The sequence below is a fragment of the Sapajus apella genome, unplaced genomic scaffold, assembly GCF_009761245.1.
Source record: "Sapajus apella isolate SASKATOON/1434 unplaced genomic scaffold, GSC_monkey_1.0 scaffold23, whole genome shotgun sequence".
In the NCBI taxonomy this organism is placed as follows: Eukaryota; Metazoa; Chordata; class Mammalia; order Primates; family Cebidae; genus Sapajus; species Sapajus apella.
The window spans coordinates 33,687,184-33,711,792 of record NW_022436963.1 but is presented as its reverse complement, the minus strand read 5'-3'; the positions used below and the strand labels follow the sequence as shown (position 1 = coordinate 33,711,792).

At 39.0% G+C, this 24,609-nt stretch overlaps 1 protein-coding gene across 4 annotated transcripts in view; it reads right to left on the bottom strand.

Moving 5' to 3' along the window:
• GRM7 (glutamate metabotropic receptor 7) overlaps window positions 1-24,609 on the bottom strand; it is an 878,927-nt gene that overhangs the window by 90,395 nt on the left and 763,923 nt on the right. The gene's annotated exons all lie outside the window — the stretch shown is intronic.

Below are 24,609 nucleotides of genomic sequence, written 5' to 3'. Positions count from 1 at the left end.
GTTACAAATGTGATGGCGTAAAAGTAGTCAGCTCATGCAAGTTAGCAAGGGGGTGTGTGTGACACTGTAGTATATACCAATTTTATTTGTGTATCTCTGCCACATTGAACCACTTAGCAAAACAAAACAAAACAAAAAAACAAACCTAAAAGACAAAAATAACCACTATCAACAAGAAGTCAAGAAATTTAATTTTACCTGAAACCTTTATCAAAAAGGTTTATTTTACCATCCTGGCTGAATGAAACACACAGTAACTTAAAGAAAATCTGAATCTCATCTGAGGCTGTCATTTTCCCTGTGGCGTGAACTTGGTACTATCTGGCAGACACACAGTGCCAAGGTGCCCAGGGGGAACCATGAATGCTTCTTTCAGTTTGTGTATTTCACCAAACTCTCAGGCCACTCTGACTGAGTTGTAGGAGACATTGGCCTGAGTATTAGCAAGCACTACTTGACTAAATCCAATAGTCAAAAGGAACACCACAAAGTCTGGCTTTCACCACGTCCTAGAAGACCTGTTTTTGTAGTCTTAACATGGCTGTCACCTTGGAAAACAGCACACTTTATGTAATGTTTGCCTTAGCTGCATCTGAAGCTATTTGATATTTTGATGTTTTCACATTAGACTTTTGTGCCCAGTTACAAGGAGAAATTGGACTCTTCTTGATCCTTCTTTAATTTTTATTTGAGACAGAGTCTCACTCTGTCACCCAAGCTGGATTGCAGTGGTGGAATCTCAGCTCACTGCAGCCGCCACCTCCTAGGTTCAAATGATTCTCCTGCCTCAGCCTCTCGAGCAGCTGTGATTACAGGTACCTGCCACGATGCCTAGTTAACTTTTGTATTTTTAGTAGAGACAGGGTTTTGCCATGTTGGCCAGGCGACTCTTGAACTCCTGACCTCAGGTGGTCTGCCTTTCTCGGCCTTCCAAAGTTCTAGAATTACAGATGTGAGCCACCATGCCCAGCCTTGATCTTTCTTGGGTCCCAGATATTCAAGTCTTGCTTAGACTATCAAGATGTTTTTTTTTTCCCTTCCTTCTCATGACCAATTTTTTTTTTTTTTTTACAAACATCAAAAAATAAAGGAAAAAAAAAGCCATCCATAGCTACTATTTAAAATAATAGCCACATTAAGAGAAGGAAGGAAAGGGGTACTCTCATTTCTTTCCTTTTTAGAATCTTTTTGGGAGCCCCCAAAAGTCTAAAAGGAGAATGATTAAAAGGAGATTTAGTGGTATCTAAAGGAGAATGAAAGCTTTAGTTACTGCACTGGAGGTCACTGTCACGCAAATAAGTTGCGTCCCAGTTTACATCTAGGCCCTCTACTGAGCAATAGGGGCACTGTTGTAAAATGCGGTTAAGCCTAGCGAGCTTCAAAGGCAAAAAACAAACAAACAAACAAAAAAACAAAACTCCTCTGGTGGAAATACTCCTTTTGTTCGGCTATATAAAAACAACAACAATGAAAATACAGAGAATATTAATAATGGAAATGGACAGCATCTCAAGGAGACTTCGGCACTTTTTATTTGTTCTCTTTCGTGCTAACCCCAAATTCATTTCTCCCTTGGTCTACTCCATCTCTTTAAAAAGCAAGGTCATCTGCTCAAGTGACTCTTTCCATCCTCCATTCCCCTCCCCACCCCTAGCCTGTAGCACATTTGTTGTTTGTTGACTGTTGATTCCAAAACCACATCTCTTGAGTCTGTCTACTTAACCTTCACTGCCATCACTTGTCACCACCTAGAATACTCTTCAGTGGTCTCCATTATCGCTTCTGTCCCCTCTATAATTCAGAGTGATGCTTTTCCTTACTTTAAATAAAATTATGTAGCCCTCATGCTTCCAACTCCCCTTTGGCTTTCTATTGTATTTGCCTTAAATTCCAACCTCCTCAATATAGTGCACACTGCTTCTGTACAATCTGACCTCAACCTCTTCGCAGGCCTTTTTACCTGCTCTGTCCTAGTATACCAGCCTCCTTCTAGTTTCTTCAACAGTCCAGTCCCTTTCCCAGTTGAGTTAGTTGGTTATGCTGAATATGTTGCCTGTATGGGCCAGGTGGGCTAAAGCAGAAAAGAAAGCTGCTTTCTCAGAAGTGGGAGGAAAAGGGAAGTGTCTGCAACCATTCTTTGTAAGAGCAAGGCAGGGGCCAGTGTGAAGCTGACCAAAGAGGAAGTCAGAGTTAAGCTCTAATTCTTTGGCTTGGAAGCACAAGGAAACAGAGTTTTTCCAGGCTGATTTTTATTGGCTGAGTGTCCACACTCACATCCTCATACCCACCTGGGTTCTTTCCCTCCATCTGTGTAATTATCCATGATCTATCTATTTAGCAAATTTTCATTGAGCATGGACTATGGGCCAGCAGGATAAAATGCCAAGGGTACATTATTCGGATAAGATAGATACGCATGGATCAAATTTTGGCCCTTGACCCAGCTCACCTCTACAAGCATACCTGGTAATGCAGCCCAGTGACACAGACTGTTTTTCTGCCTCAGCCCTTGAGAATGACCTCCAGAATACAGACTTCACATGACTGCCTGAGGATATGCTGTCCTGATTAATTAAAGAGCCCAGCTGTGGACTTACTTCTTTTAGATGAGAGTCTTTTTTGGCCTGAAGAGGAATTGCAATCCAGAACCATTCATTATCATCAAAGACTCTAACTCCACCCTCCAAATTTGATACATACACACGTATACACATAACCTTCCCCTCAAAATCACCATAAAGCACAGGGAGATTTGGGGCTGTCTTTTTTTGGATATGAGAAGCCAGGCAAAGGCTGTTGACAAACTATTACAAGCATATCTTTGGGCCCACGTGTACTTCATGACACTAACAAGGACCATCAAGAAGTTAGATATTGGAACTGACAGGAGTAACTGCACCATGATGACTTAAAAATTGACTGTGGTCCACCCAGGCAAACACATTAGAATAAGTGAAAAAGCAACCAGTGTGACAGGCATGGTGCATGGACCCTGCATTGACACAAGACTTCTCTTTTGTATTAGGTTGTGAGCTGCTCCTTAGACTTAAGTTCAAAACCAAGAGAAAGAGAAATGAAGAAATGCAATATGCTAATAGATCTTTAAACCTGCTAAGGAGGGCTTAGCAAAAAGTCCTTTTGATTTAAAACAACCAAACAGACGGTCCCTAAGTAATGACAAAATAAAATAGCTTATTTACGCAAGGGCTGGGAGTTATAAATTCTGTCTCAGTGTACTCCTAAACAGCAGGAGGCTTTGGACATGGAAAGGAAAATTGGGGTCAGATTGGGGAAGATTACCACCTGCAGAGGCTAAATGCAAAGGCTGACAGCTCAGTCATAAACAGGTCCACAAGAGCTTATTTTCTTGGTTTTTTTTTTTTTTTTTTTTTTTTTGAGACGGAGTGTCACTCCATCACCAGGCACCAGGCGCTCGACCTCGGCTCACTGCAACCTCCACCTCCCTGGTTCAAGCAATTCTCCTGCCCAGCCTCCTGAGTAGCTGGGACTACAGGCGCATGCCACCAGGCCCAGCTAATTTTTTTGCATTTTTAGTAGAGATGGGGTTTCACCATGTTGGCCAGGATGGTCTTGATCTCTTGACCTCGTAATCCACCCACCTCGGCCTCCCAAAGTGCTGGGATTACAGGTGTGAGTCACCGTGCCTGGCCAAGAGCTTATTTTCAACACTTCCTCCCAGGAGCACACAGAGCCACACTGCTGCTTCCAACACTGCACTCTGGGAGCCAAGTTAAGATTCTGACTTGACTCTATGACTATGGCTCATAGAAATTTGCTTGTCAATTAGGTTTCATGGGTCTAGGGAAATAGGAAATGTAACCTTTTTTATTTTATTTTTCTGGGGATTAGCAGTAGGAAATTCAGCTTCTTTGGAGTTTGCTTTCCATGATCTCTTTGATTTATCTACCTCAGTTTAGGAAAATGTGAGGTACAGGGAAGTAATCAGTGGTTTCTGAGGCAAGGTCTGAGTTATTCCTCCTGTCTATTGGTAGGCAAAGCTCATTTTTTGGAAAATGGGCAGGAAAGCCAGAGCTTTGAGTAGGGAGGTGAAAACTAGTTCTTTTCTGTTCACTATTTGCATGCTCAAGGCACAGCTGAAAGGGCATCTGCAGAAAGGTGTTCCTGGTCAGTGAAGCTGCAAGGGCAGCCTGTGAGTGAATCTCAGTGGAGAACCAGACGGGAGGCTGACAGGCAGGGAGCTCCACTAGGACCAGGCATAGGACACTATGCTCTGGTCCTGACCCAGAAAGGGAGAGTGAAATCAATGCAGAGTCCTTTGGTGGGGAGAGGCAAAGAAAATAAATGCACAAATTTATGTAGACTGTCCAGACGGTCTGGAAAATTGTCCCCAAGACTATAGATTATCAAAGTCTTGGGGACAACTTTCCAGATAAAGTTGGCCTCAAAAATCTACATGGAAAAATCCAGATAATTGAGGCTAAAATTTTTTCTGTGATAATTTTTCAGGATAATGGTTCACATTCTCATTTTCCCCAGCTAGCATTCCCAGGACTACACTTTCACGAACTGAGAAGGGCAATATCATGTTACATTATTCGGCATGGTGAGGAATAAAGATTGAGGAATAAAGATTTTTCCTCAGTTTTTGCATCTTTTAATATTCTAAGAACTTATCTGGGAGGGAATTGAATTATTTAAATGACAGAACGAAAAGAAAAATCATGTTACTCTCTAACATAATACACATCAAATCACAACCAGGAGATAGCTGAGGAATTAGGCCTGAGCTATTAAAACCATTTCTGCAAAATCAGACACTGCATGTTCTCACTCATAGGTGGGTGTTGAACAATGAGAACACATGGACACAGGGAGGGGAGCATCATACACTGGGGTCTGTTGGGGGAAAGTAGGGAGGGACAGTGGTGGGTGGGGAGTTGGGGAGAGATAGCATGGGGAGAAATACCAGATACAGGTGATGGGGAGGAAGGCAGCAAATCACACTGCCATGTGTGTACCTATGCAACAATCTTGTACGTTCTTCACATGTACCCCAAAACCTAAAATGAAATAAAAAAAATTTCTGCAAATTATATTATCAGAAGGTCTGTAGTCAGAGAAACATATTCATGCATGTCCACAGCTTCCTCTCCATTCTTTTGTATCTTCTGCATCTTGTTAATCACATATATATATATATGTATATGTATGGCATGATTTAAAGTATGTATGTACGTGTATATATATATATATGTGGCGCACATGTGCACACACGTACATACACAATCTGATTATTTTATCTTCAAGACCGCATGTAGAAAAGCGAGACCATGGAATGGCCCAGCCCTTTAAATGACCATTATTCATATCTCACACAGAAAAGACATGACAAGGGAAAGAACATACTGCTTCTACTGTGAATGGGTAATGGATTTTAGAAAGAAATACCCTCCTTTCTCTCCTCCTCCACATGTAAAACACTTAGGCACTGTGAGACAATAATTCTGATGATGATAATGATATTAATAACCTCTTACTTTGATGTTTGATGATTTATAAAGTGCTTTTCACTGACATTGTCTCTGACCCCTGCCACACAATTCTGTATGGTAGGTGTTATTAGCCTCATTTGACAGTTTAAAAAAAAAATAAAAATTAAGGATTTAAGATAGAGTCCCTAACCTGTTGGCCAGTGGACAGCTTCTGACCTATACAACAATATGCACAGTGTTTTAAAAATTGTGGATAAATGACTAGCATTTTAAAGTCCTAACTTTTTATGTAAAACTCTTCATTCCCAACTTCTCTTTAAAAATCTCAAGGCCTGTCCACCTTTATTCTAGAGGGATGACTCTTTTTAAGCAGGGCATGAATACTTCAGTTTTCCAGAGTCCCACTGTGCCCTATCACCCATTAGTGCCCTGTTTTTCATTTGTTTGTTTTTCATTAGGCTTCCTGCCTAGCCCTTGTGGATATTAAAGTTGCAACCAGTTCTCAGAAAGCATCAGAAACATGCTTAAGATCAAGCAGCCGATAAATGGCAGAAGGAGAAATTGAAGGCAGAGCTCTGGTACCAGGCTTCTGTCTCTGACGGTGGCTGTCAAAAAGTATGATCTGAATTGTATGCTGAAATCCCAAGATTGGGGTATAGGGATCTGCATGTTGAACAATCACCTGGAACATGATGTGATTAAAATCCTTGCAGTCTGTGACAAACTGCAAGAAGCACTGTCCTAAGGACTCAGGAGGCTTGGGAATCTCCTTGATTCTCTTACTAAACTAGCATGTCTCTCAGTATTGAATCATCAAGTATTTGGGCACTAAGTTCTATGTTCTCTGCTTATGGATAATGTAATTGCTGGGGACCAAAGATTCATTCATGGCCTATAAAATGAATCCATAACGTGCTCATTTCTTTCCATGTTCTCATCAATGAGAAACAGATTTTTCTCATTTATTCACCAAGTATTCACTGAATGTCTACCTTGTAATTTGCATTGTTTGGCTGTGAAGATCAACCTGCCAGTTAAGAAGTGATTGTTCAGTTGAGTTCTCCAACTAATGAATTCAAGTGAGACTGAGCTATCGGCCTGAATTACCCCAAAAGTACTTTGATACTTAACTTATATTGGTAAGCACAGTCTTTTTAGAGCCTTCATGGAACTCACATGGTTAATACAGTCCTATGACGTTATTTCTTTCCTGGTGGCCATTGCATTTGGACTTACTTGACTACATGTCTTTTACAAAAGAATTTAGGTATTTCATTTTCTAGACAATACATGATGAAAGCAGGAAACCACTCAAAATGTCAGATTTTAACCATCGATATTTAATTTGTTTGTATGAGATTGAGAATAGCTGAAATATTTTTTCTTGTCTATGACAGTGCACAACGCATATGTCTACATTATGTCTTACATCTCCCTCTCCCACTTTTTTTTTTTTTTTTTTAGTTTCTTAGGAAAATAAAAGGTGGATACAAACTCTAATCTCTCTAAAGTTTTGAAAGTTGACTAAGTATTTGCTACTCAAAATGTAGCCACAGGACAAAGTGTGTTGGTACTTCCTGGAAGTTTGCTAGGAATGTAGATTCTTAGGCAAAAATGTACATTTACCAAGACCCCCCCCGTAATCTCTATGTATACTAAAGTTAGAAAAGCAAGCCCAGAGTTAAGTTCCTTGTTAACAGTTCACTAGATATGGTAGTTTTGGTATATAGATTTATTTTATAAGGACTTTTAGATGCAGAAAAGCTAGGCAGTAGGAAATAGGTGGTCTGATGTAGCTACACACTAAACTGTCTGGAAAATGTTGATTTTTTTTTTTAATGACCTTTTTCCCTATCTTGATTTCAAAGTAAACATGGTAGGAGAGTGTGAGCAGAAAACACCAAAACAAAACAAAAGGAAAATGTAGAAAATGTGATCTTATGAATTTATAAGGATTTCTTATATATTAGATATTAAGACCTTGTCATTCATCTGTATTTCCAGTATTGCCTCTATTTTTGTTCTGTTATTTCACGTTTTCATGTAGTCACATCATTGGGCATTATTTTCTTTATTATTTCTTCTTTTAAGATCAATAGTTAATAGCCTTGGCTGCACTTTGGAATCATCTGGGGAGCTTTGAAAACCACTGATGCTTGGATTCTCCCCATCCTCCCCTCTGCTGGACATCCCAATTTGATTAATCTGGTGTCCTACGTGGGTATCAAGATTTTCAAAAGTTCCCAAAATTCTGCCATTGTGCCACCAGAGTTAAAAACCACTGTCTTAGAAAGTCCTTCTCTCTAGCAAGATTAGATAATGTTCAGCCATAAGTGCTTCTAAATGTTCCATGGTTTTATTCTTCACCTGTTTCTTAGTTTGTTATATAATACGAATTTGGATTCACCCCAGGACACATTTGAACACTTTGAATAATATGCTGTCAGTTCTTCTTTGTAATTCCTATTTTATATTTTCCTTTTAGTTCCAACAGATAATTGATCTCACAATCAAATTCCAGATGACTTATTATTACAATGGCAGAGGGTCAGAAAGTAACATTCCAGAAGTAAAAAGTTCTAGACATTCTAGTCTCAGAGTTTTGGGGAGAAGTAGGAAGAAATTGAGTTTACTGCTTCATTTGCAAACAATCACTAGGAAATTTTGCCTTTCACTGACTAAATTGGTTAATGATTGAGTAATTTATTCAGTTTAGATTGAGTCAACAACAATCTTAACAATAATCACCAGAGAGATGAAGTGGAAACTTCCAGGGCTCTAAACTTTACTCTTTAACACTTTCTCTGCAATTATGATTCCTCTACTGAGTGGTTTGTAAATGGACAAAATAGCTGTCAGAGGCAAATGCATCTAGTGGTCATTGTCACGGCTTAGTTGAAAGTCAGAGGTCTTGACATGGAATTATATAGTCCTGACTTCATTTAGGAGACAAAGCAATTCATCCTTTACCCAAAAATGCAGATGATATTACTCCAGAAAGCTACACATCATTTTCATAATTTTTATAGTTTTTCAAGTCCCATTAGATTGCCACTCAGTCCTAAGACTTCATAAGCTTAAAGTGCCAGGCTATAGCTATTGCTATAAATAATATTTCTCAGACTTTCCTTAGATTCCCTTTACACACAAACTCAAATAGCAAATGGAATATATTTTCCTTCTATATGCTTGACTGGCATCATTCGGATTTTAAATTTTCAACATGGATCACATTACATTATTAATAGAGAACAAGTAGAATTTTTGACATTTTAGTTTAAAATTTGTGCTCATAAAATCCACAGAATTCAGAGCATGGTAACCTATTCCAGGCATGTGAGCATGTCAAAATGCAGAATTTCATCACACAAAGCACCGAGCCTTTGCTATCAATTCTCACAGAATACAAGCTACTGTAGATACTGCACTGTCTTTCTCTTCACATCATGCCCAATAAACCCTCATTGCTATAGAACACCTGTCCCAGTAGCATGTTGTTTGATGCAGATCATGCTAACTTGCTTCCATGTGATCTTTATAGCTGAAATCCTCTAGTGAGCTAAGAATGAAATTGATCATTTGCCCAACATGTGTTGGTCATCAACAATATGTAAAACTCTGTACAGGGCATTGTGGAAGACAGAGGATAAATTGGTGTGGAACCTTGCCCAAAAGAGGTCATTTGTTAGGCAAGGATGTCTTATACAACGGGGCACAAAGTATTTCAGGAGTACAGGACTATATATACATTATGACATGATGGATCTCAAAAAGTGAATTAAGTGTAATTATCTAGACACAAAAGTTTATATACTGTAGGAGTTCATTCATATGCGGTTCAAGCACAGGCAGATCAAATCAGAATAACGGTTATCTGAAGATGGGTCCTGAATAAAAAGGGACATAAGAAACTTTGAGTGATGGAAATCTATATCTTGACGTGGGTGACAGTTACATAAGCGTACACATTTGTCAAAATGTATCCTAAACACATTTAAGACTTGTACATTACAGTGCTTTATGATATAAATGTAAAATATACATATACTGCATATGTATATCACATGTAGTTTTCATTAGTGATGCTACATATATAGCATCACTAATTTAAAAAGGACATAGAAGTTTAGAGGAAGGAGAAGTTTTAGGCAAACTTGTGAAGACATAAAGAAGGTGATAATTTTAAAACAGGCCTTGAAGAGTGAATAACATTTAATAGAGAACACATCTATGGGAAGAAAGAAAACAAACTAGAGAGTGTTTACTGAAGGGTCAGTAACTCTGTAAGCCTTGCACTTTCAGAGCAGTTGTGAAAGGAAATATTTGCAATACATTAATGGGAAAGAAAGAAGGACAGCTTGGGGAATTACACTAAAATTCCCTAAGCTGTCCTTCCTTCTCTCCCATTAATGTATTGCAAATATTTCCTTTACCTAATGTATTGGCAAATGGGAACCAGTAAACTTTTTGGGGCAAGGGAGAAATATGACCGTGGCTGTGCTTGGGCAGGATGGGTCTGGCCACATTGTGTCCACAGACACTCATAGGGAGAAAGAGGAGTGACAGAAATATATTAAGCTCTAGAGAGCTGTTGGAGTTTCTAAAGAAGCAAAATTAGTGCTGGACATATTGAATAATAGCAAAGAAAGGGGGAGATGTAACACCTTTAATACACACTGTGTAGGACTGTCTGAATTGTCTGGATGTTGGAGGTGAGGGAGACAGGCCAAAAGTTTTAAGATTGGCTGTCAGGAGGGGTTCAGCAAATTAGGAAATATAATGGAAAATAACCAGTTCTTGAGAGGGTGTTGGATATCCTAAGTTAGAGAAAAACCTGGGAAGACAAGCAAGCACATTTTGGACACATATTCAACAGCTGGCAAAGCTGAGAAGCTCAGACCAAAAGCTTTTGGGAGATTCTGCCAAGTCATTAGCTCTCTCTTCCCCTTGATTTCTCTTGACTTCCAATCCTTGACAGAGCCCTTAGATACAACCAGTGAAGGGAGCATACAATAGTGGTGTCTTTGTTTCCACATTGTCTTCCTTGTGCTATGATCCCTCTTGATATTATGATGACTCATCTTTCAAACTCTTCAGGGCAATGCAAGTGTTTCTTTTAAGAGCATACCCTGAAATGGCCTTCCATCTGGATTACGGCAAAAGTTCAAACTCATTGGCAATAGCATGCCAATTTCAGAAAAATTGACATATCCAAACACTAGGTCCATTCTTTATTTAGAAAGAAAAGAGGTGCTCCTACAGGAAGGCATTGTTGCCTTAGGGTGAGCTGGGTGTGACTGACAGTAGGAATGTGGAGACCTTAGTGGGCATCCCACCTCTATTGTCATAAAACTGGATCTTGAGCAATCAATCTTTTATAGTCTACGATTTAGCTTTCTCTTTCATAAAAGGGAATACTGATGTCTCCATTAGATAATTATTTTGAGTATCAAGTAAATTGATGTCAAAATGCATTACAAACTGGAAATTACTGAGTAAAACTGAATAGTGGGTATTCAGTTTTATAATGACGCAGTCCTTACATGTTCTGGAGCTCCTACTTTCTTCATCATTGAATGCATTCCCAGGACATTACAAAGGCAGATTAATCTTTGTAAAGATTAATTTGTGATTCTGGAACTTGACCTTACCCTCCCCGCAAACAGTGTGGCCCTATCAAGGAAGTGTGGAAATAAATGAGGAAGAAGTAGGTAATTGTTGAACTTACAATCGATCCATACTCATACCTCTTTCAGGAAGATTTTCTTTCTCCTGGATTCTTATCTGGTGTCTCAATTCTCTTCGATATGCCAGAGAGAAATTATAGAACTTTGCTCAAAGGAATACTCAGTACCTGGACACTGGTGTTCCTGTAGTGGCAAACACAGTTTACTGAGTCTGCTGATATCAGCGTTGGACTTGTCAGATCCGATTCCGTGACTGCTGCTTGTGACTAAAGAATGCCGAAGAGGCTCCTGTGGGAGAGGCTGCTCAGAAACACAGCCTGCCGGTCTGTGCCTTTGCATTTCACTGTTAATATTGCACTAGCTGTTGCTGTCATTTTTGCATCAAGTTCACATGCCTCGGTGACAGGGCAACACCATTGTTCAGGTTGACCAAGCTGTCACCACAGCCAGTGGTCCGCCATTAGTATATCCCCTGATAGGTGTGTTTGCCGAAAATGACTTCAAATCATATTTCAAACAGGTGTGCCTCCTCTTTATCTAACAAGTGATAGGCTCCTGCAAATCCATGTTGGAGAGAATTTCTGTAAACCAAATTTTATTTTTTCACTGATTTCTTCTGGAAATTTAGGGAAGCTTCATGTCTGATGGGTATTTTAATAGAGGGTTGTGCCTGGCATCTCAGAATTGCTGTTCTTTGTGCTGAATGACAACAACAAGAAAGTCATGTGTTTCTTGGACTCAGTGTCTGCCTTAATGTGATTCATTCTTTTGTAAGGAAACATATGACCAAGCCACCTTCTACTATACATCTTTCAGGAGCTTGGATGCTATTTAAAGTGAGCATGGTGGCTCATGTTTAAAGTCCCAGCACTTTGTGAGTCCAATGAAAGAGGATCTATTTGAGTCCAGGAATTCAAGGTTACAGTGAGCTATGATGGTGCCACTGCACTTTAGCCTGGGTGACAGTATGAGACTTTGTCTCTGAAATTTAAAAAATAAGTAAATGAAAAATAAAGAGGACATTTCTGCAAATTTTCCTCTTCCTGATTGCAACATCTCCCCATGTATTTCTACCAATCACTCTTTTAAAAAATGGGGCAAAAATTTAGAATGCCTCAAGTCATCTGGAGTACTCTCATGTCATGACCACTAAGTTAAAGGATATTTTCCATAATAAAGAGGAAAGACCATTTCAGGGTATACTTTTTGAGGACATAATTGCATCTTATAGAAACCATTGATTTGTTCCATGAAATTCTTTCCATGAAATAGAATGCCTGGTGTTTTTATAATTTGCTAGTAACCCTGATAGGTCTGCAGCATAAGATGGGGCTTGTCATTTTGCCACCATGCAATATTGAATCTTGAGCACTGACAGCTTTGGGTGTGATCAGTTAGGGCATGAGCTGAGCTTTTCCCCAGCATTCAAAACATTATAACCAGAGTTCTCTCTGCATCTACACCCACCTGCTTTATGGAGAAGAATGTCAAAAAGTGCCTGTGCTTAGAGGATTATCTAAAGCATCTGAACATTTCTGTCTTGAATGCCAATGATCAATTACATCTTTTAACTAAAAATTCTTGAATAAGATTTATAGGACCCTGCAATGGTCTATCTCCCCAGTCACTTTCCTGATGTAGATAAACAGAACTCTCCTTATTACCTGACCCTTGGAATTTTTCTATCATGTTCTCATGGAATTATTCTCAATGTTCTTGTAACTTTAGAGTGAACATGTACTAAGTTTTCAAACACTGACAGTGTGTGTCCAGGCACCATTAGATGATCAGGAAAATAAATAGTACAGGGTCGCTGTCTTCATTCAGCTAAAGTCCAGTTAGGGAGATAAACAAGAACAGTCATTGCTGTGTCTTGTTATCTTACCATGATTTGGGACTTGGGAAGTGGGGTAAGAGAAGACATTACAAAGATTGAGGCTCAAGTTAAATCTTGAAGAATGAGTAGAAGTTAGCCTAGTGGACACAGTTTAGGCAAAAGATAAGCATGCATAAAGATAAACAACCTCTAGTTAGAATTCACCATAAACCTATTTTAAAGAAATTCCTGCTCTAAAATTGGCTAGTTTTGATAATATATTTTCAAAGTGATGAATAATTTAGATGTGCTTTTTTGAAGCAAAGTGAATTAGCTTGTAAAGATGTGAGGCATGCAGGTGCAATGACTCACACCTGTAATCTCAGTTCTTTTGGAGGCTGAGGCAGGAGGATCACTTGAGGCCAGGAGTCTGAGACAAGCCTGGTCAACATAGTGAGACCCCATCTCTACAAAATATTCTAAAGAGTTAGCTGTTTGTGGTGGCATGTGCCTGTAGTCCCAGATAGTCAGAAAGCTGAGGCAGCAAGATTGCTTGAGTCCCCAAGTTGGAGGCTGCAGTGAACTACGATTGTGCCACTGCACTCTAGCCTGGGCAACACAGCAAGACCTTTCCCTAAAAAATAAAATAAAATAAAAAAATAGATTTGCAGCCACTCTGGGTTGGCTCAGAGTGGTGTTTGATAGAGGACTGTGGGCCTCAGATCAGTGGAACAACTCCCTACAAGGGTTGAGGTAATTATCTACTGAAGATACTACATGCAAAGGCAGTGGGGCAGACTATAGCTTTCAGTGGACAAATAGTGAATTTCATCTCAAACATGAGTGATGATATCATATTGAATGGTTAATTAAAGATGCCATTTTATTAAGAAGTTAGGCTGGTGTGACAACTCCATACTCCAAAGTTCTCGATGAAATGGAGACGGTAAACATCCCTCAAGTTCTGCTTGACATCAGCCGAAGTTTTCTTTAGTCACAGGAGAGATTTAATCCATGTTCATCTTCCAAATCCACTTCCTGAGATTTTCCAAGTCCCATCTACTCTCTGATAGTTATTGCCTTAAAGTTATAAGTTCCTGGTTTCTTCTTCTTACTTTTATTCCAGGAAACTATCTATAGTTGTGCTGTTCCAGATGGCAGCCATTAGCCACATGTTGCTGTTTAACTTTAAATTTAAATTGATTAAAATTAACTAGCTCATTCTTCAGCCCCACCAATCTCATTTCAAGTGCTCAATACTCACGTGAGACTATGGCTGCTACATGGGGCAATTCAGATAGAGAACATTTCCATCATCACAGAAAATTCCATTTGGCAGTGCTGATCTATGTACACCTGTGGTAATTGCCACCTGTCCATATGTAAGAATAGTTTTTTGGTATCATTATTTGATGCTCTTTGAGAAAGCCTTTATATCTTCTATTGGTTTTTGTGGCTAAAATATTCAAAATCTGGCTGAAGTACCATAGCCTTGAAAGATCTGCAGATTTTTTTTAAGTGCAAAGGTGCATTTCCATCACTCCTACCCTTAGCGGAAATTTGACAAATTTGACAATGTGTTTAATGGTATAGGCTTTCAGTTTGCAATGGGAAAAACGCTTGTCAATGTTTTTGTTGCTGTTTGTTCAGGAAATAGGCTTCTATTTGAGCTAGAAAAGAATGAGATGATATGTGACAATTTAGCTGATCAGCAAGCAGTTGGTGGGAGTAAACAGATGAGGAGTTTTGGCAAACTACTTGCTTTAGCTAACTTTACTAAGATAAGATTAGTTATACACTTCTGAGCTCAAACTCACTTTTGAATTACTTTATCAGCCAAGTCATCCAAGTGTAATTCTGAGCATGGAAAGAAGGGAAGCAGGAAATGGACATTTGGGCAAAATACCATGTGCTGAACACAATTTAGGAATTTCCACTTACGGGATTTTATTCCAGATGAAATGAGATCTACAATGCTTTTTGAATACCAAATTAATAGAAGCATCTTGTGAACAAAAAGCAAGCATAGCACACAAGATAAATTGGGTTATTTTCTCTTAAACTGCTGGCAATGTCTATTGTTATTTGTATACCCCAAGGTCAAGGATTAGGACGCTGCTAATTAAGAAAAAGCCCTATTTATTGGAATGTAATTAAGTTGATGAGAATGAGAAGTAGCCAAAGAAGAAAAAAATTAAAAGGTCAGCTTGGATGGGTCTTGTTGATTAATCAGACAGTACATATAAACAAATTAAGTAATAGTTATGCCTTGTGGGGAAAGAACATCAATAATCATTTTGGAAATTTTTGTTAGTATCTTCTATTAGGCTATTGTTCATAGCAGACAAAATGGAACCAGTTTGGCTTGGAATTAGAAGCTTGAGGAGTAGTGGAGGATAGAAGGGCTTCAGTATTTAGGACTACACTAATTCCAGTTTCATTCCTCCCTCCTCCTAAACACCCTTCCTTTTCCACACACCCTGCTATGCACACCAGCCCCACTGGGCTTCCTGCAGTCTGTCTGTTCTTCTCGCTCCCATTTTCCTCTTTTGCAGGAGTGTATCTTAATGGTTAAGGCCCAGACTCTGGAACAAAAGTTCCTAATTTCAAACGCTGGCTCCATCACTTGTTAGCTCTGTGTTTTGGGAAAAGTTTCTAAATTTCTCTAGGTCCTAAGTTTCATCACTAAAAAGTGAGGATAATAATACCTACTTCATTATGAGCTAGAATGAGTAACAGTATTATGACTAGTTCTTATCACATGGTAAGTGTCTTAAGAGTGTCTACCATTATTAGCAAAATGTCTTCAGTAAAGCTTGGCAGCACTTGGCCAGAAATCCACATTTTCGTCCTGTGATGATTACAAGAATGCATGTCTCTTCTACCCTTGCACTGGCCCAGGCCATGTTTAAAGTCTTATACCCATTGCATCCCAGCACCAAATATGTACTTTTTTCATAGTAAGCATCAATCCGTATTTGTGAATCAATGACTGCTTGGGACAAATTACATTTAGATTCTGTTTCTATCAAAAATATAATCATGTTTTCTTTTATGGGTCTTTAAAACTGGCTATCAACACTACGCATTATATTAAGAAGTAAAATTATTCAATTGAAGCAATTCTTTGCTCTATGACTACTGTTTAAAGACACACTGAAATCTTTTTTTAAATGTTTAAAATAATTAAATGCAAATTTTCTTTGCTGACAGTGCTCAGGACATATAGGAAGTAAAACGTGATATTTACATGTAAGAAGTTTATGCTATTGTTATGGATAAAAACAATTAAAATAACTGTATTTGTAACTACGATTTTAGGGATTTGCTCCCATCATTACAATAAGGCTTCACTTAATTATCTCAGTCTTCATTAATCCATGTGTAATACATCGTATTTTGATCTTCATTTTACAGATTGGAAAACAGCCCCAAAGCTATATTCAGATGGCTCTTATCATTTTGCCGCTTTGATTTTGTACCATCAGCATTTCCTTTTAAATAATGGTTTTAAGATTAGATTTTGCTGCACATTAATTTCTCCATATGGATGAGGTTCTTCAACATTATCCCTTAGTCCCATACTTTTTGTATTCCCCTAAGCATCCTTAGTATATACACAAACATGCAAAGTGTCATCACACAACAGACTGAGAATAATAATGGATACTTTTGCCCACTCCATTCCATCCTTGCCAAATATATTCTCTATACCACAGGGGAGATCTTATTGTCCCTAAAGTGTAAATCAAGTCATGTATCTTTCTTGCTTGCAACTGTCCAGTGCCTTCCCACCATACTTATGATAAAATCCATACTCCCTACCACAGTTTCTAAGGCCCTACATGATATGACCTTCACCTGCCTCTAGCCCTGCACTTACACAGGCCTGCATTACTTTCCTGAATGTATCAAACTCTGTCCTCCTGCAGGGCCTGTGTAGTGTTTTTTGTTTGTTCTAGAACACTCCTATGTTCAGTTATATTCCCTATCTATATTCAGTTAGGCCTCCTTTTAAATATCACCCCCCTAAAGAGATTTGTTTCTAACCACCTAAGTTACTTCCATTCTCTGACTCTCTCTCACCTATTTTCATGTTTGTTTCCTTAGTGATACTTGTAAATTACACAGACGTACACATTCTGTTTATTAGTTTCTCTATATTACAGCCTAGCTTAACCCAGGGCAATTTTACCCCTACTCTCACCCTGGGGAACATTTAGCAAAGCCTGGAGGCATTTTTAGTTGTCACATCTGGGAAAGGGGGGTTGCCAGTAGCACCTAGAGGGTAAAAATGTAGAATGTTGTTATATATCCTACAGCGCACAGGACAGTTCTCCTTCCCATCCCATGAATTATCTGGAGCAAAATGTCAATAGTGCAAAAGTTGACAAAGCCTTGTTTATTTCACCACTTCCACCATTACACTTAAAGCTTCATGAAGACAGGTCTCTTCACTGGCTCCTTAAATAGCATGGTCCTAGAATCTAGCAAAGAATCTACTGAATGAATGAGTGAATGGGATAAAGGAAGGGAAAAAAAGTAACATCCTTAATATATCAAGGATCTCTAGGGGACTTAGAGTCCATAGTGGCTTCAGTTCCCCTGTGGTGGTCTCTGTTGAAATAAACATCCTTCTGTGTGGCTCCTGAATAATCCCCACTGTTAGGCTTCTTCTGTCTGAGGCACCAAGTGTCCCTCTGTTCGAATCTTTATCTTGTACAAAGATTTGCAGCGGAAACAGGCTTACTCAAAAGTAAAACTGCAGGGTATAAAGAGAAAGTACAAAGAGCCCAGCTGGCTGACTGCCCACTGGTGAGCTAGAGCAGCAGTGCCACTGGAAGGGTGATTGTACTCCTGCTGTCTGTTCACCACAGCTGAAATGACAAATGTTCTCTGACCCTGAGGCCAGAGTGTTTGGCAAGCAGAAATCTCTGCTAGGAATCAGAACACAGATCCAGAGAGGACTGAAGTGATGGCTTCAGAGTAATATTTTTTTGGTTAACATCCAAGGGTTGCAGTGATAATTACAGTTGGCACTTTTAGGAAAGTCACATCATCATTCGACAAAAAATTCATCCTATATTTTTTTGATTTAACACGTAACAGCAATGCAGATGATCAGACAGAAGATTAATCTATGTAACATCTACAAAATGCCGACTAATGCTTCATATGTACCTACTTCCTGGGAGTCAACGGTTTTCTCCTAAATCCATTGGTCTATGATTTAGGGAATTGTGTCACATGCTTAACTGTTGTTTTTTTTTTTTTCACTTTTTATTTTTATTTTTTGTACTTTAGTTTCTGGGGTACATGTGCAGATCATGCAGGATTGTTGCATAGGTATATACATGGCAATGTGGTTTGTTGCCTTCCTCCCCACATCACCTATATCTGGTATTTCTCCCCGCTGTCCCTCCCCTAGTAGCCCCCAACTGACCGCAGTATGTGATGCTCCCCTCCCTGTGTCCACGTGTTCTAATTGTTCAACACCTGCCTATAAGTGATACCATGTGGTGGTTGATTTTCTGTTCTTGTGTCAGTTTGCTGAGAATGATGGTTTCCAGATTCATCCATGTCCCTATGAAGGACACGAACTCATCATTTTTTATTGCTGCATAGTATTCCATAGTGTATATGTGCCACATTTTCTTTATCCAGTCTATTGTTGATGGACATTGGGGTTGGCTCCAGGTCTTTGCTATTGTAAACAGTGCTGCAATGAACATACGTGTGCATGTGTCTTTATAATAGAACAATTTATAATTCTTTGGGTATATACCCAGTAATGGGATTGCTGGATGAAGTGGTATTTCTATTTCTAGGTCCTTGAGGAATCGCCACACTGTCTTCCACAATAGTTGCACTAATTTGCACTCCCACCAAGAGTGTAAAAGTGTTCCTATTTCTCCACATCTTCTTCAGCATCTGTTGTCTCCAGATTTTTTAATGATTACCATTCTAACTGGTGTGAGATGGTATCTCAATGTGGTTTTGATTTGCATTTCTCTAATGGCCAGTGATCATGAGCATTTTTTGTTAGCATTTTTTTGGTCTCACTTTTTGTTTTGAAAAGTGTCTGTTCATATCCTTTGCCCACTTTTGAAAAGGCTTGTTTGTTTTTTTCTTGTAAATCTGTTTCAGTTCTTTGTAGATTCTGGATATCAGCACTTTGTCAGATGGGTACATTGCAAAAATTTTTTCCTATTCTGTTGGTTGCTGGCTCACTCTAATGATTGTTTCTTTTGCTGTACAGAAGCTCTGGAGTTTAATTAGGTCCCATTTGCCTATTTTGGCTTTTGTTGCCATTGCTTTTGGTGTTTTAGCCATGAAGTCTTGCCTACACTTATGTCCTGAATGGTTTTGCCTAGGTTTTCTTCTAGGGTTTTTATGGTGTTAGGTCTTATGTTTAGATCTTTAATCCATCTGGAGTTAATTTTAGTGTAAGGGGTCAGGAAGGGGTCCAGTTTCTGCTTTCTGCACATGGCTAGCCAGTTTTCTCAGCACCATTCATTAAACAGGGAATCCTTTCACCATTGCTTGTTTTTCTCAGGTTTGTCAAAGATCAGATGATTGTAAATGTGTGGTGTTGCTTCTGAGGCCTTTGTTTTGTTCCACTGGTCTATGTCTCTGTTTTGGTACCAGCACCATGGTGTTTGATTACGGTGGACTTGTATAGTTTGAAGTCAGGCAGCGCTATGCCTGCAGCTTTGTTCTTTTTGCTTGGGATTGTTCTGGCTATGTGGGCTCTCTTTTGGTTCCATATGAAGCTTAAGGTGGTTTTTTCCAGTTCTGTGAAGAAGGTCATGGGAAGCTTGATGGGAATAGCATTGAATCTATAAATTACTTTGGGAAATGTGGCCATTTTCACAATGTTGATTCTTCCCAACAATGAGCAAGGAATGTTTTCCCATTTGTTTGTGTCCTCTCTTATTTCATTGAGCAGTGGTTTGTAGTTCTCCTTGAAGAGGTCCTTTGTATCCTTTGTTAGTTGTATTCCTAGGTATTTTCCTATCTTTGTAGCATTTGTGAATGGGAGTTCACTTTTGATTTAGCTCTCTGTTTTTCTGTTACTGGTGTATAGAAATGCTCGTGATTTCTGCACATTGATTTTGTATCATGAGACTTTGCTGAATTTGCTTATCAGTTTCAGGAGATTTGGGGCTGAGATGATGGGGTCTTCTAAATACACAATCACATCATCTGCAAATAGAGACAACTTGGCTTCCTCTTTTCCTAATTGAATATCCTTTATTTCTTTTTCTTGCCTGATTGCTCTGGCTAGAATTTCCAATACTATATTGAATAGGAGTGGTGAGAGAGGGTGTCCTTGTCTAGTGCCAGGTTTCAAAGGGAATGTTTCCAGTTTTTGCCCATTCAGTATGATACTGGCTGTCATAAATAGCTTTTATTATTTTGTGATATGTTCCATCGATACCTAGTTTATTGAAAATTCAGCATAAAGGGCTGTTGAATTTTGTCATAGGCCTTCTCTGCTCTATTGGTTTTTGTCTTTGGTTCTGTTTATGTGATGGATTGTATTTATAGACTTGTATATTTTGAACTAGCCTTGCATATTTGATCATGGTGAATAAGCTTTTTGATTTGCTGTTGCATTCTGTTTGCCAGTATTTTATTGAAGATTTTTGTGTTGATGTTCATCATAGATATTGGCCTGAAGTTTTCTTTTTTAGTTGTGTCTCTGCCTGGTTTTGGTATTAGGATGGTGGTGGTCTCGTGAAATGAGCTGGGGAGGATTCCCTATTTTTGTATTGTTTGGAATAGTTTCAGAAGAAATGGTACCAGCTCCTCTTTGTATATCTGGTAGAATTTGGCTGTAAACCCATCTGGACCTGGGCTTTTTTTTAGTTGGTAGGCTATTAATTGCTGCCTCAACTTTAGCCCTTGTTATTGGTCTATTCAGGGTTTCAACTTCTTCCTGGTTTAGTCTTGGGAGAGTGCAAGTGTCCAGGAATTTATCTGTTTCTTCCAGATATACTGGTTTGTGTGCATAGAGTTGTCTGTAGTAATTGCTGATGGTAGTTTGTATTTCTGTGGAATTGGTGGTGATGTCCCCTTTATCTTTTTTTATTGTATCTATTTGATTCTTCTTTCTTTTCCCTTTTATTAATCTGGCTAGCGGTCTATGTATTTTGTTCATCTTCTCAAAAAACCAACTCCTAGATTTGCTAATTTTTTGAAGGGTTTGTTGTGTCCCTGTCTCCTTCCGCTCTGCTCTGATCTTATTTCTTGTCTTCTGATGCTTAACTGTTTTTGAGACAGCGTCATGCTTTCCTGTGATAGAGATTGCTTGGCTTTGCTGATAACGTTAAATGAGCTCATGGGAAACAGAGGCAGAATGGGGCCATCTTCTAATAGATCCTAAGGTCAAGCCAAACCTGTCTTAGCCATTCCAAGTGATTTCCAAAAGCCCAAGTGAGAGAAGACCGTTTAGGGTAGTAGCAGTCCATTTCCCCCTGTTATCTTGCCTCTGAAGGAAGAAGTGCATGTGGCAGGTCTGGCAATACAAGGAGTGAGCTCATCAGAGATACAGGTCACCATGGACTCCTGAGTTTACAATCAGAGTCATTTTTATATTTGCACACCATCGTTGCCAGGTGTTGAAAATACTGTGGCAGCTGGGATGATTCTTTTCTTGTGCTTGTTTGTGTCTACTTAGACATCTCAGGGAAGATTCCTTAGCTTAATAGAATGGGTAACAATTCTCTTTTCCTGTAATCTGTCTCCTAAGGGGGCCTTCTTTCATGAGTTTCCCCCATACCACCACCACCCCCCGCCCAGATTATGTAAATTTGAGCTTGGAAATAATTCTTGTCATCTGAAGTTTTAATAAAAAAGAAATACATGCAGAGTATCAAGCTTTTGCCTGGCTGTGTGCCTGAGGCTAAATTTTAGGTGTCAGAATTTACTAACAATGTAACTGGCTTTACATACCTCATTTCCAACTCTGAAGAGAGTCTAGTGATTAATTCAAATTAAACTACTCCAAAGCCAAAGTGGTATGTGTTACAAAACACCAAAGCAAACTGGCTGAAAAATTTTAATTTTCCCTACTTATTAGCTATCTGTTCTGGGAATAAATCGAAGGTGCTAATTTCCTGGGTTTCAAATCTATTTTTAAATATACTTGGCTGAGAGATTTAAAAAAAAATGGAATGTGAAGCAACTTTTCTATCTTTGAAAAAAAACTTAAGAAACTTTGTTATACTTTCAGAATTGTGCTTGCTTTTAAGATTCTGTTTTAGTGTTTAGATGGCAAGCTCTGGCTACCTGGTCCAATCCATATGATACTTAGCATAAGGCAGTGCTTAAAGCTTTGTATCAAATTGCTATGGATGAAACTGTCTCCACACCATTTGCATGTGGAATCCCAAACCCCCAGTGCAAATATTTGAACATAAAGCCTATAAGGGGATAAATGGGGTCGAAAGGGTAGGGCCCTGGTCCAGTCTGTCTGGTGTTCATATAAAAAGAGGAGGAGTTTCCAGAGTGCTCTTTTTGCACTGGGGAAAGGTCATGTGAGGACACAGTGAGAAGGCAGCTATTTGCAAGCCAGGAAGAGAGGCCTCACCAGAAACCAGTCCTGCTGGCACCCTGATTTTTAACTCCCAGCCTCCAAAAGTGTAAGGAAAAAAAAAAAAAAGCCTGTTTAAGCCATCCAGTCTGTGATATTTTGCTATGTCAGCGTGAACTGAATAATATACAACTCTGCTTACCTCTTTGGTTATATAGTATTGTCTATTACAGTAAAATCTCATGTATATGACGAGTTTCTTGAGCAATTTAATCTACCAGGAAAACCCAACATTAATAATGAAAACAGTTATCCAAAAGCCCATGCATTTTAAGCTGTAGTGGTCAAGTTATCTCCTTTTTTGTAACAGAGCCTTCATAAATAATATTACCTGTTAGGCGACTAGAATTGTGCCTTTTCTAGGTTATGGCAAAGTTTGAGGATGCGGTAGGTAAAGATTTGCAATATGTATCCTCATACCTCCTCTAGCCAGGATATAGTAGAGACTGAACAAAAACAAACAGTGAGTACCACCTAAGGCCAGTGATCTACAGGGCCAATTGTGATACACAGCTAAGCAGTCATTGTGTAGTTAGTTACCGCTGCATTTTCCTGGAGGCAAGCAGTCTTACGTGGAAATATCAGCATGGCTGCTGAGACCTAGGCCAAGTTCTGGGAGCTCACTAGCATTGCTATCACTTCTTATCCTTCCACTTCCAAGGGTGCCCCTCTCTCAACTCGCACTTATTCTTGGAGATGACCCTCAAATGCCTTCTCCTACAGGAAGGTTTCTTGGACACCCAAACCTGAGTTAGACATGGAATTATTGGAAGTAACCTTAGAGATTTCTGGCCCAAATCATTTTTTTACAATAAAGAAACAAGTGATGTTCTTGGCAATATAATATCAAATAAGGATTCATAGTTCAACATGTTCTTTCTCTCAATACTTTGAAATATTTACATCCAAAATATTTTTAAATATATAATTGAGAGAAGGCAAGAGACTGGTTTGCAATGATTGCTAAGTAAGTTCCAGGCACTGAGGTACAGAGATGAATAAGAAATGGTTCCAGTTCTTTCTGAAGTTGTGACCTAGGCAACCTGTGAAACGTAGTGGAGACTGTTACAACTGAAGACGGCATTCTCCAGGCTGGGCACAAAGTAGGCCCTGAGGAAAAGTGTGTCAAATCAATTAGCTACTATTGATGATATAATTGAAGTGTGTGCTACCTCTTTTAAGTGGAAGAAAAGAAGACCCTAAATATCTTGATATTTCTAAGACACAATGGCTCAAGTTTTTAAAAGATTTTGAGAACTGTGCTTTGAAGTTCGAAGTAAATGGTAAATGTATTTTGTGTATCAAGAGGAAAAGGACTTGAATTTACATGGGTGGCAGAGGGTGGAGTGTTACAGGCTGATTTGGCTCTTACACAATTCACATGTTGAAGTCCTGTTTCCTAGTACTTCACCAGAATGTCATTATATTTGGTGACTGAAACTTTTAAAAGGTAACTGACTTAAAGTCACTAGGGTGGGCCCTCATCTAATATAACTGGTAGCCTTATAAGAAGAAATTTGGACACAGATACACAAAGGAGAAAGACCATGTAAAGGCACAGGTGGAGGGTAGCCTTCTGCAAGCCAAGGAGAGAAGCCTCAGAAGAAGCCTATTTTGCTAATACCTAGATCTTGGCCTTCCAGCTTCCAGAACTGTGAGCAAATAAATTTCTGTGATTTATATCACCCAGTTCATCATAGTTTGTGAAGGCAGCCTTAGCAAACTAATATAATAAGAAACATATACTTTGAGATTCAAATTCAGGTGCTTTCCAGTGAACTACAATAAGCTTTCAACTCTAGCTAGTGAAGAGATTGTGGTTTTAATACCATGCGAATGTCTGTCATGCTGACCTTTCTGCACCTACAAAGGAAAAATTCTTAACATTTTCTGGGAATATGAAATGTTACTGTTTCAAATAAGAATCATTATTTCCACATATATCTAACTTTAGTAAGCTAACGAGGACCTCTGAAACAGGGGACATGATCTCTGTTCTACATCTGCGGTAAGATAGAGTGCTAATTTGTACTC